Genomic DNA, 12,067 nt, shown 5'->3' with positions numbered 1-12,067 from the left:
AAAAAAAATTATTCAATACTTATATGAAGATGAAGAACAACAATACCCTTACCTATTAGAGATTAAATTGTCCAACACCTTCTTCTTCATATCAGGTAACTCTTTGTACCCCTTTACCAATATATACACGAATTTGGCCAACTCATACTTTTCTTAAAAGCATCTCTTTTTTAATTTTAAAGATTTTATTTTTAAGTAATCTGTACACCCAACGTGGAGCTCAAACTCACAACCCCAAGATCAAGAGTCACATGCTCTACCAGCCAGCCAGCCAGGTGCCCTCACTTCAAAGCACCTTTTTTACTACCAATTTCCAAAAGATAAGGTCAAAATCTCTCCAAATCTTACTGATCTTCTCCATCTATAAAATAAAGGTAATCAAGAAGTACAAAATATTTGACCAACTTATGCATATTTTAGCCAGTCATCCTCCTGAGTAGAAAGTGCAACCAAAAAAAACAAAAAAGAAAGAAAGAAAGTGCAACCAAGCAGGAGAATTGTGCCAACCTTTACTCGGTTTCTTCCATCTACAAAATGGGGTACTAAATATCTGGCTAGTTGTACCTCCAGAGTTGCTTAAGGAGACAATAGATGTGCTTTGTAAACTGTGCAGGCATTTGCAGATTTAAGGGATCATTCTTATTACTTAAGCCATCAGATTTTTCTTACTCTGCCAAGCACATAGCAAGCACGTTTTAAGAATACGTCACTTATTTCTCATAGCAATCGTAGCAGATGGGCACACTTATCATCATGATTTCATTTAATAATCTAGGCACCTAAATACTTGTTAAGGGGGAAATTGGAGCTTGGAAAGGCCAATGGTTTGTCTAAGTAAACATGGCTAGTTAGGAATGAAAGTAGAAATCAAACCAGGAGGGGCACCTGGGTGGCTTAGTTGGTTAAGGGACTGCCTTCAGCTCAGGTCATGAATTCTAGGGTCCTGGTATTGAGTCCAATGTCAAGCTCCCTGCTCAGTGGGGAGTCTGCTTGCTTCCCCTTCTCCCTTTCCTTCTGCTCATGCTCTCTCACCCTCTCTCACTTGCTCAGTCTCTCTCTTTTTCAAATAAATAAATAAAATCCTAAAAAAAAAGAGAAAAGAAAGAAAGAAGAAAGAAAGAAAGAAAGAAAGAAAGAAAGAAAGAAAGAAAGAAAGAAAGAAATCACACCAGGCCCTCACTCATCTCTAGATCAAATTACCATTTCTTACCCAGAGCAAATTACATAAAATTATCTTGATCTCTGGAGTAGTCAGTTTCACTGGAAATTGCAGCCTAAACCATCTGTATCCTTTTCCCATTGCATTGGCATCTCCCCACCTTCTGAAATTCCTTATATTCTTCCCCCCTGTCAAAGTGAATATTAATCTTAGACCATCAGGCATCATCAAACAAATAAAAGAAGTACTGGGGAAGAGGTGAGCAGGAAAGGCAGTGGGAAAGCCTTTATAATTGTTCCTAAAGTCACATCAAACCAAATGTGCAGTCATCTTACAGTAGTCAGATAAGCAGTCTTGTTGGAATTACTTTGACTTTTCCAGGTCTTACTCACTTCTGCACAACCACATTATGTTGCTAGGTCTGCTCTACTCTTTCAGTGGTCGATTAATAATGCTGATTATAGAAAGAGGACCTCCGTCCAATTTATGTAATACTTCTATATTTAGAGTCTGATATTGCATTTTTAAATTAGTCATATAATGTTACTGATACATATTGAAATATGGATCTATTCTGACCTGCAAAATAATTACTGATATGAACCATTCTTTTCATCAGGAATCAAAGTTAAGCTGACAACCATAATTTCTAGGAGTATTATTGTATCTTTTATGAAAGATAATGCTTTTTCATTTCTTTCCAAATATGGGGCATTATTTTTTCAAGAAGAGTCTCCAAAGAGCCATATCCTTGGATTCCAAATGTTGTGACCATAACCTTCAGTTAGAAAGAATCCAACATTTTTAGAAAGCCACCATCAATTATTTCCCCATCATTCATTGCACCGTACTAAAACCTTGGCTCATCAGAACTCACCGAATTAAATCTGCCCTCAGCAACATCTTGGAAGGGTCGAATCCTGTATTTGCTAGGATATGAACAAGGTCACTGCAAGTCTAAATGGCCACTGCTATCCTATATGATAATATAAACAAAGTTCCTGCCAGTCTATATGGCAATTAGAGAATGGCACTCCTTCCAGTGGAAAAAGCACCATGGCACGGCTTGATTTGTAGACACTGCCTTTGTTCAAACCAGAAGATACCCCCTGGGGCTGGAGAGTGGGGTGAAGGAGGACATACTGATATGATACGAGAAAACATAGCAGTGTGTCCAAAACTTGGCTTGGCCTTTAGTCCCTGTTCATTCCTTCAGCTTGATGCAATGCAGAAATTTCATAACTGCATGCTCTGGCCCCTTATATAAAATATATAGATGGGATACATTGAGCAGGAGGAGTACATGATGGGTTCCAATTATTCAAGGTCAATTTTTGTAAAACAAATATTTAGTACTTTATACCATACATTAATTTAACTTAATTTTTAAATTTATTTATTTATTTATTTATTTATTTATTTATTTATTTGCAAGAGGGCAAGAGTGAACACGAGCAATGGGAGGGGCAGAGTGTGGAACCTGACTTGGAGCTCAATCTCACAACCCTGAGATCATGATCTGAACTGAAATCAAGAGTTGGGTGCTTAACCAACTGAGCCACCCAGGTGCCCCCAAATTAATTTTAAAGCAGTCTATCATTATTATTTATTATCTTATTATTATGTTTGTCATTTCTGGACGTGTTCAGTTTCTCTTGTTTTCATTATTTTTCTCAGTTAATAGAAGGTCAAACTATCATAGCTCTGCAACATTCTGTGTTCTTTCATGAAATCCATAACATTTAGCTTAACTTAATTTTGTAGTGATATATCCATTGCTTTTGAGTCATGAATGATGGAAACAATGAATTTAATTCTAAAATATTAATATTAAATATTATTGAATTCTAAAGTATCACCTTCTAACTCTAACCAGCTAGGAAACGTATTATATTAGAAAAGCTACTGAGAGGATGTGAAATTCACAGAGACGGTTTACTTTCTTCTACTTAATCCTTAGGAGATAGTGTCACCTACTATATTCTGTCTTTGATGCTGAGACTTTTATTTGTAATGCAGGCACATTGGATATAGAGTATTTTTTCTGGCAAATAGAATTTTAAAAGCTAACATCAGATACCTCATTTATTAAATTTTATATTCAAAAGAGGTAACTGGAGGTTAGTGTATTTATCCATTTTTCTGCCCTTTCTTCATGCATAGCTACAGATCCTTACACTGTTTATATTCGTAGTGATCTCCAGTCCATCAAACAGAGATGCAGTTACTTTAGAAATTCTGAGCTTACTCCAGTGAGAAAGCTGAATCATAGAGCATAATCATTAGTAGAAGCAACTTCAGAGATCATGTAGTGAGAGCTTTCCAAACTTTCCTGGTGCTTCCATGGTCCAAGTGCTTCTGGAAGTCCTCTTTCAATGGATCTAAGATGGTTGTCTGGGATTTACTTCTTTAACAAGGGACCCAGATGATTCTTTCATGCAAAGTGGAAACCTTCTTGCACTGGAGCCCTTTGTTTTTACAGATTCAGCAGTGAAGTCCTGAGAGGTAAGATGATTTTCCCAAGGGCAAACAGCTGGTCCATGACAGAGTCAGGAGAGGAACACAGATATCTTGACAGGCCTCAAGTCTTCAGAAAATGGAATGTGTTTGAGAGACATTTTCAACCATGGTAGAGGTTGTAGTTTGTGTGGGGGGAAACTAAAGATACATAATCAGAAATTTCAATTGTCTGAAACTCCTTACTTCAGATGCATTCTGGCTAATTGAGCACTGATGACTCTCTTGTCCTTTATTTGCTGAACACATTCCTCCAGCCTTTGCTCTGATTGGACCCATATGCCTGCATATGGTTTATGGGGCTCTCCTCAGTAACTTTGGATCTATCATCACATCTGTCTTCTTCATTGCCCTCCTTAAAACTTTTATCAAACCAGACATGTCTCCCCCAATTCACACAAAGTTCCTTTCCATACCATTAACTCTATCATCCTTCCATTTTATTACCTATTTCTGCATCTAACATTAGTGCATGCTCATTCATATGAATGTTACACTTTTGACAGCTGTCAGAGTGGAAAAACCACCATGATAGAGATTGGAACTCCTAATTCCTGCTCCCAGCTCTGTCATTTATAAGCTGTGTGACCTTGAGCAAGTCACTTAGCCTTTCTGAGCTGTTGTTCAATGAAAGAGTTAAAGTCTCAGATTCTGAGTCCTGCCTTTCTGTGTCTAACCTATCTCTTTAAGGAAGAAAGGAACTATCTTTTCTCATTTATTTTTCTCTTTGTACTGGGCCTATTTTTATAAAGCCACATAGAGTGCTCACTCATTCAATAAATGCTGACACTTCCTTCCTTGGTCTAGTTTGACTTTCCTCCTCCCATCACAGATGGTGTATGAGCTACATATCTGATCACAGCTGACCTTTGTATTTGGTAAGGACTGGATTTTTTAAAAATAGTACAAACTGTATGTCTTTCCAGTGCCACCATTCCTTTTCATGAAATGGCACATCCTGTTCCTTGACTCTCCATATTTTCCATTAAAACAAAATGTTGTTTCCTCCTTTCCCTTTTATCTTACAGGTTCTTTTTAATTTTAAGTATAACACTCCTGATTTTTTTGTTTTTCCATACTATTTATTCATATTCCTGAGGACCTGGCCTACTCACCTCTTTCTTTAAAACCTCCATTCATAATTAGGTCTCTATTCAGCTGTGGCTTGGGTCATGTTTGTTTATGTTTGAAGATACTTGGTTTCACAATCAGAACCATAAGCCCATTTATTTGTTTTGGTGATTTTTTAGGTAGCTCTTAAAACATTTGGCACTCTATCACATGTAAAATTGCTCTATTCAGTCAACTGATCCACACCCAAATTTACTAACCTTAGAAAAACATACCTGAAAGAAGACAAAAAGAAGTATGAGGTAATAGAAAGTCACTCAGAGTTCAAAATAATACACAAGATTGTAGAATAAAAATATGTGAGACTTCAGGACCTTGGACAGTTAAACGTAGTCCTGCTGCAATCTCTGGCATCACTGAATCCGCAAGCATGCGGTACATTGGAAAATCCACAGCACCGTATCAGACACCGTACCTTGAATTACTATGAGTGGTTTTTCATAACTCATATCTTACAAGAAGAAAATAAAGACTTCCCTAATGAAAACAATAAAGCTCAGACTATACACTCAAATAGACAAGCATGAACAGTTTCAAAGCATTGATGGAATGCTAACACAGGGCAGGGTGGTAGGATCTCTACAAAGCAGTGCAGAGTGGCTTACATGACTCTTCCTTAAATAGTTTACTATTTCGTTTTTTTAATGTAAGTGAACACTTTTAATTACACAATTATGAAGAACTAGAGGTGAGCAATATCAGAAATGAAAAAGTTCAACCTCACTACCATTCAAGAAATGCAAATTGAAAAAATAGGGTGCTGTGTTTCATCTTTCAGATTGGCAGAGATTACAAAAATGTCCAAGGATGTAGGGAAATAAGCACGTTCATGCACTGCTGATGTGAATGCAAATTGGTACAAGTCTTTGTTTAAGGTGATATGGATCAAAAGCCTAAATAATGATAAAGCTATATATATATATAACATGAAAATAGATTTCCAATTCATTGTTAAATAGAAAAGGCAGGTTATCAATTGATACAGTAATTTACTTATGATAATTAAACATAGATTCCAAAAGGATATAACCCAAAACGTCATCATCTTAGAAACTTAGATGAGGGAGGGGAGGAGATCATTTACATTTTGTTTACATGTTTTCTAATGTATCTGTATTCAACATAAATTACTGTGTCTGTTATAAAACAACAATTTGGGACACCTTGGTAGCACAGTCAGCTGAGCATCTATTAGTTTCGGCTCAGGTCGTGGTCCCAGTGTGGTAAGATGGAGCCCCACATGGGCTCTGTGCTCAGCACAGAGTCTGCTTGGGATTCTCTCTCTCCTCTTCTCCCCCACTCATGCTCTCTACCTCTCTCTCTCTAAAATAATAAACAAATAAATCTTTTTTAAAAAAGTGAATTTATAAAACAACAATTTACCCCATTATCAACAGAATTCCAGTGGTAAAAATTACCTAGTTTAGGAATTACATTTGGTGGATTGACTTGGCGTGTTTAAGGGAGGTCAGGGGGGTGAACAGTCATTAGCAAGAAAGTGAATGTCCCCAAATAATTGTAAACAAAGAGTTGGGGTCTGAATTACTCCAAGCTTTGAAGCTATGGTACAGAGTTTGGATTTTATTCTGGAAGCAATACACCACCATTTCATGTACTGAGCAAAGAAGGAGCAATGATTAAATCTGTGAAGTTTTTGTTTTCTTTTGTTTTAATTACTCCAGTTTTTTATTTTTTCTTTTTCTTTCTTTTTTTTTTTACTCCAGCTTTTTCATGGAGAATGGAATGAAGTGAGATAAGATTGAAAGCCAGCAAGATCAGTAAGAAGACCACAGTAAAGGCTATCCTCTTAGGGATCCATTTTTATAGTAAGAAGACCACTGTAGACTATGGCAGATGAGAGTATAGAAATCAATGAAAAAATTAAATAGTTTCTATTTAAGGTAGAAATGAAGAAATCAGGGATACTTCACATCTTTGGAATTAGAGATAACTCTGACAGTATTTTTTAAAGTAATCTCTATACCTAACGTGTGGCCCAAACTTACAACCCCGAGATCAAGAGTCACATGCTCTATATTGAGTGAGCCAGCCAGGTGCCATCTGACAATTATTCTTTAATATCAAATTAAGAAAGACTAAACAATTCCTTTTGGGTATCAGTTCTCAAATCTTCTTTTGGAAGTCTATCATTGTTGGGGGTTGAATGGTGACCTCCAAAAAGATATATCCACGTCCTAATCTTAGTAATTTGTGAATATTACCTTATTTAGGAAAAGGGTGTTTGCAGATATAATTAAATACCATAGGATTTAACTCTTATGTGGAATTTAAGAAACCAAACAAATGAACAAAGGGGGACAGAGAGAGAGAGAATGAGAGAGGCAAAACAAGAAACAGACTGTTAACTATAGAGAACAAACTGATGGTTACTGCAGGGAGGTAGGTAGGGGAAATGAGTTTAATAGGTGATGAGGATTGAGGAGGGCACTTCTTGTGATGAACACCAGGTGTTACACGGAACTGTTGAATCATTATATTGCACACATGAAACATATTACTCTGTACATTCACTAACTGGAATTGAAATTAAAACTTTAATAATTAATTAATTAAGGATCAACCAAGACTATCTGAATGGGCCCTAAATTTAATGATAAATATCCTCATAAGAGTGAGACAGAGGGAGATTACAAGAAGAAGAGAAGATAATGTGACCCTGGAAGCAGGAACTGGAGTGATGCACCTACAAGTCAAGCAATGCTAGCACCACTAGAAGCTGGAAGAGGCAAAAATTGGGATTCTCCCCTAGAGCCCGTGGAGGGAGCACAACCTTGCTGGATTTTAGACTTCTAAACTCCAGCAGTGTGAGAGCATACTTTTCTATTATTTTAATCCACCCAGCTTGTGTCAATGTGTTATGGCAGCCACATGGAACTTATAAAAATATAGATCCAAAAACCTGTAAACCTGTATGAATGATAAGTATATGATTTAATCAGTGTTCATTACTCTTTCCTATTAAAAAAAAGTTTAATTCAGGGAAATCCTCAACCACACATGAAAGCAGAGAGAATAATATAATGAACCTTCATGTTTCCCAAACTCAGTTTCAATAACCATCAACACATGATCAATCGGTTTCATTTCTAGTTTCTTTTTCATTTCTAGTTTTGCCCATCACCCTGGCACTCGATTATTTCAAGGCAGATCCTAATCACCGTATTTTCCATCAAAAATACTTGAAAAGTATTTAACATAAGAAAATGCCATTTTTCATCTTAACAACATATCCTTGATAATATCAGATATCTAAGTCAGTATTCAAATTTCCCCTGATTTTCTCATATGCAACTTCTTTCTTCAGTTGGCTGTTTGAAACAGGATCCAAACAAAATGTACATTCTATATTTGGTTCCTACCTATCTTAATTCTTATCACCTATGAGTTCCCTCTCCTTTTCTTTTTCCTTCTAGTTTGTTCATTGAAGAAACCAGCTCAGGTCATTTGCATGGTAGAACTTCCAGGATTTTAATCCATCCCTGAGTGTCTTCAATATGCTCATATTTCCCATGTTTCCTATAAGCTAGAAATTAGATCTCGAGCAGATTCAGCTTCAATAGTTTGGGTGAGAATACTTCCTAGGTGGGGTTTGGGATGGCACTGCATGGCACTAATGCCTGGATGTCTTCTTGTGCAACACGAAGATTAGCCAATGGTTTCAGGAGTTATTGACCTGATCTACCCATTATGAACTTCCCTGTTAGCTTGACCCCCAACTGTTTTATGTTAATTAATGATCATCGCCTAGAATCTCCATTTGAGGTTGCAAAATTATGATGTCTTAATTCTACCACTCTTTTTGCATTTATTAGCTGGAACTATTATTTGGAGGGGTTAAAGATTTTATTTATTTATTTGAGAGAGAGAGCGCACATGAGAGAAAGCATGAACAGGGGAAAGGGGCATAGGGAGAGGGAGAAGCAGACTCTTCAATAAGCAGGAAGCCAGACATAGGACTCAATCTCAGGACCCTGGGATCATGACCCTAGCCGAAGGCAGACGCTCAACTGACTGAGCCATCCAGACGCCCCTAGCTGGAACTATTGTAAAAAGAACTTTCCCTCATAAACTATTTGACCACCTTGATGTAGAGACTGTACAGGAGAGACAGCATAGATGCTCAACTCTTTCTCTGTATGTACCAATTTTCACAATAAGATGTTGATTCCCTAGCATTCTCCAAGGATGACCAATAGGGTTTATTTTGTCTTGTGTCATTAGGAAATAATAAATTTTCCTCTAGTTGTTTTCTTATTTGGGGGGTTCTGGTCAGAAGATAAAAGTACTATTTCCTTGGCTGTGTCTCCTGGAAGTCGATGTCTATAAGTGAATCCCAGACCCATTCACTTTTATGCCTATATATGCATCACTGGTTTCAGCTCCCCTAATAATAGAGGAGGACACAGAGGGCCAGAGTAGCTTGGCAATTTGCTAACATAACAGCTAATTAGTAGCAGGATCCAAATGAGATTCCAAATCCATGCCTTTTCCATTGTAAGGTAACTAAGATAGCTATTTAGATTGCTAAATACTGTGCTGCCAGATGCAGAGTAGCCACAATTATCACAATAATAAATACATTCATGTGCCAGATAAGGAAGTCAAATTTACACATCTTGTGGTTATGTGCAAGTCTTCTTATTGTAGTTTGATCAAGAAGGTCGGTAAATGGCAATGTACACACACACACACACACACACACGCACACACACAAAGAGAGATTCAAGCCAATTGTTCAATCAAAGGACTTGAGCTTGATTAGGAGAAAAATGCTCTTCTATTTTGACACTGGAAAGAATCATATTTTGCTTAAATTCTGAGACAGAATATAAAATAGCAACATCAGAAAGACAGTTCCCACAGTGTGTTCTACCCCACTTTGTTTTTACTTAACTTTATTTTAATTTTAAAAATATTTTTTTCAAATTGAATTAAATAAAAAAATAAAAATAAAAAATATTCACAGATCTTTATGACGTGGATTCAGATAAAACATAGTTCAAATTATGTTTCCCTCCTTCCTAAAATGTAAGTGATAACAGTCAAGTATAATGTAATACTCTCAGGGCTGTAAGAGAAGGGTTAGCTCTTTGGGGCACCTGGGTGGCTCAGTTGGTTAAGCGTCTGCCTTTGACTCAGGTCATGATCCCAGGGTCCTAGGATGGAGCTCTGCACTGAGCCCTCCACCCACTCAGCGGGGAGTCTGCTTCTCCCTCTCCCTCTGCCTGTTGCTCTGCCTACGTGTGCGCACACACTCTCTCTGTCAAATAAATAAATAAAATCCTTTTTTTAAAAAAAATGTATTTGAAATCAGCATGTATCCTTGAAGTAACCCTTTATATTTACATTATTTACTCTATTATATTTAGTATATATGATGTGTATGGCAATAGACAATAGAATTAGAAAATTCCTGGAGAAGACTAAAAATCAGTGTTTTCTTATCTATTGTATCAACAGCTAAATAGAAAGTAGAATTGATGTCTTCTTTGTGGCTCCATACAAAGAGCAATGTGTGCAAAATACAATGACATATTTTGATCCAGCAATGTCACAGGAAAGAGAGCTAGAACCACCTCTCTTCATTCTCTTCCCCATAAGTGAAGTATCCAAGAGGGAAGAATACACAAGTACCTTCACATTTCCGGATCAGTTTATTTCATTTATAGAAAACTCTGATTTTAAAAACCAATATTAACATAAGTGCTCACTTCTCTCCACTAACTCCACCCCAGCAATCTTCAATCCTTTAGCGGTTATGTTTCTCTACCAGGCTCTCTGCATCTGTCTCTCCTGTCTCTAACTTTCTTCTGCCCAGTGTCTTCCCTTGCTTGGTTCAGAATTCTTGGAAGAAGAGTGGGCATCTGTGCCCCAGGATTAGTGAGGGAAATCCTGTTGGTTCCCCAATCTTGGAGTTTAAAAAGATGGGTTCTAGGCATCATCCCATATGTAGTGATCCAGGTCTCCAGGGATAGAGTACCAAAATGTGTATTTGCATCAAGCTTCTCACGGAATTCTGATAGAACAGGTCTAAGGACAGGTGTCTGGGAACCAGTTTCATGAAGCAGAGTGATTTTTCATCACCATATACAGGACACACATTTGTCTTTTCCTATCTCCCTCTACCCAATATACCCTAACCAAACATTACCACTATAATAAACTTTTAATTCTATACGCAAACCCTATAAGAATATTAAAATCCCAGTACCTAAATTTTAAAACTATCATTTGAAACAGTGTTTTCCTTTCAGAGAGAAGGCTTTGCTTAAGACTATATCATCACCTTACTTTGTATAGTACACGTAAGGTTGAAAACCCCATCTGGGCAAGATATTTGCATCAGCAAAGGCTCTTTCAGTCTCAAGTGTAAAAAAAAAAATCCAACCCATCTTAAACAGACAAGGAATTTACTGGTTCATATTACTGAGAAGTCCAGATATTACTGACTTCATTCATGGCTTGATCCGGGGACTCAAAATAGTATTTCAATTCCATTTCTCTTTATCTCTTAGCTCTCCTTCTTCTGGTCTGGCTCTGATCTCAACAGAATATTTTCTCAAGGTTGCAAGATGGTCCCAGCAGTTCTACTTCACATCCTCCTGAAGTCAAGGCCAGCAGGGAAGAGGCTTCCTTTCCCTCCATAGTCCCAGAACTGATCTCATTACATGTCATTGGATCTAATGAGTCACATAGCCATCCTTGAACCACAGACTATGCCCTGAGGAATGTGGTACTCATTTGGTCAAGTCTGAGTCACTGCTCTCTGCTGAAGCCATTGGTAGAATCAACACATATGTACCAACTGTGATCAGGATAGCCCTCCAAAAAAGATACTGGGTGCTGTCACCAAAAGGATACTGGACAGCTAAAAATGGCAAATGTCCTTCAAAGTATATCATGATTTCAAGCTTATTTTAACTAATGTAGGAAAAACTAGTAGGTTGCAAAACTTAAAGCCAAACCAGAATTTTTCATCTTTTTATGAACTTCATCATAGATACGTCCCCAAATGAAACATCATGATCTAGTCTAACAAATTCAAAGGAAATTAGACAAGGTTGTCTTTCTTATCTTCATATTCAATTTTAAGCAATGAATCAAACAATATGAAAAAGCTGCAAATAAAAAATAGATCATGAATGTAAAATGTCATTAAATAATGATGATGCATTTTGTGGTAGCTGATTGCATTCAGCACTTTCATTCTGGAATAAGGTTATTTTTCTACCTACGTGT

Source organism: Vulpes lagopus, chromosome 6, assembly GCF_018345385.1.
Source record: "Vulpes lagopus strain Blue_001 chromosome 6, ASM1834538v1, whole genome shotgun sequence".
Lineage (NCBI taxonomy): Eukaryota > Metazoa > Chordata > Mammalia > Carnivora > Canidae > Vulpes > Vulpes lagopus.
Note: the sequence above shows the minus strand (reverse complement) of the source record.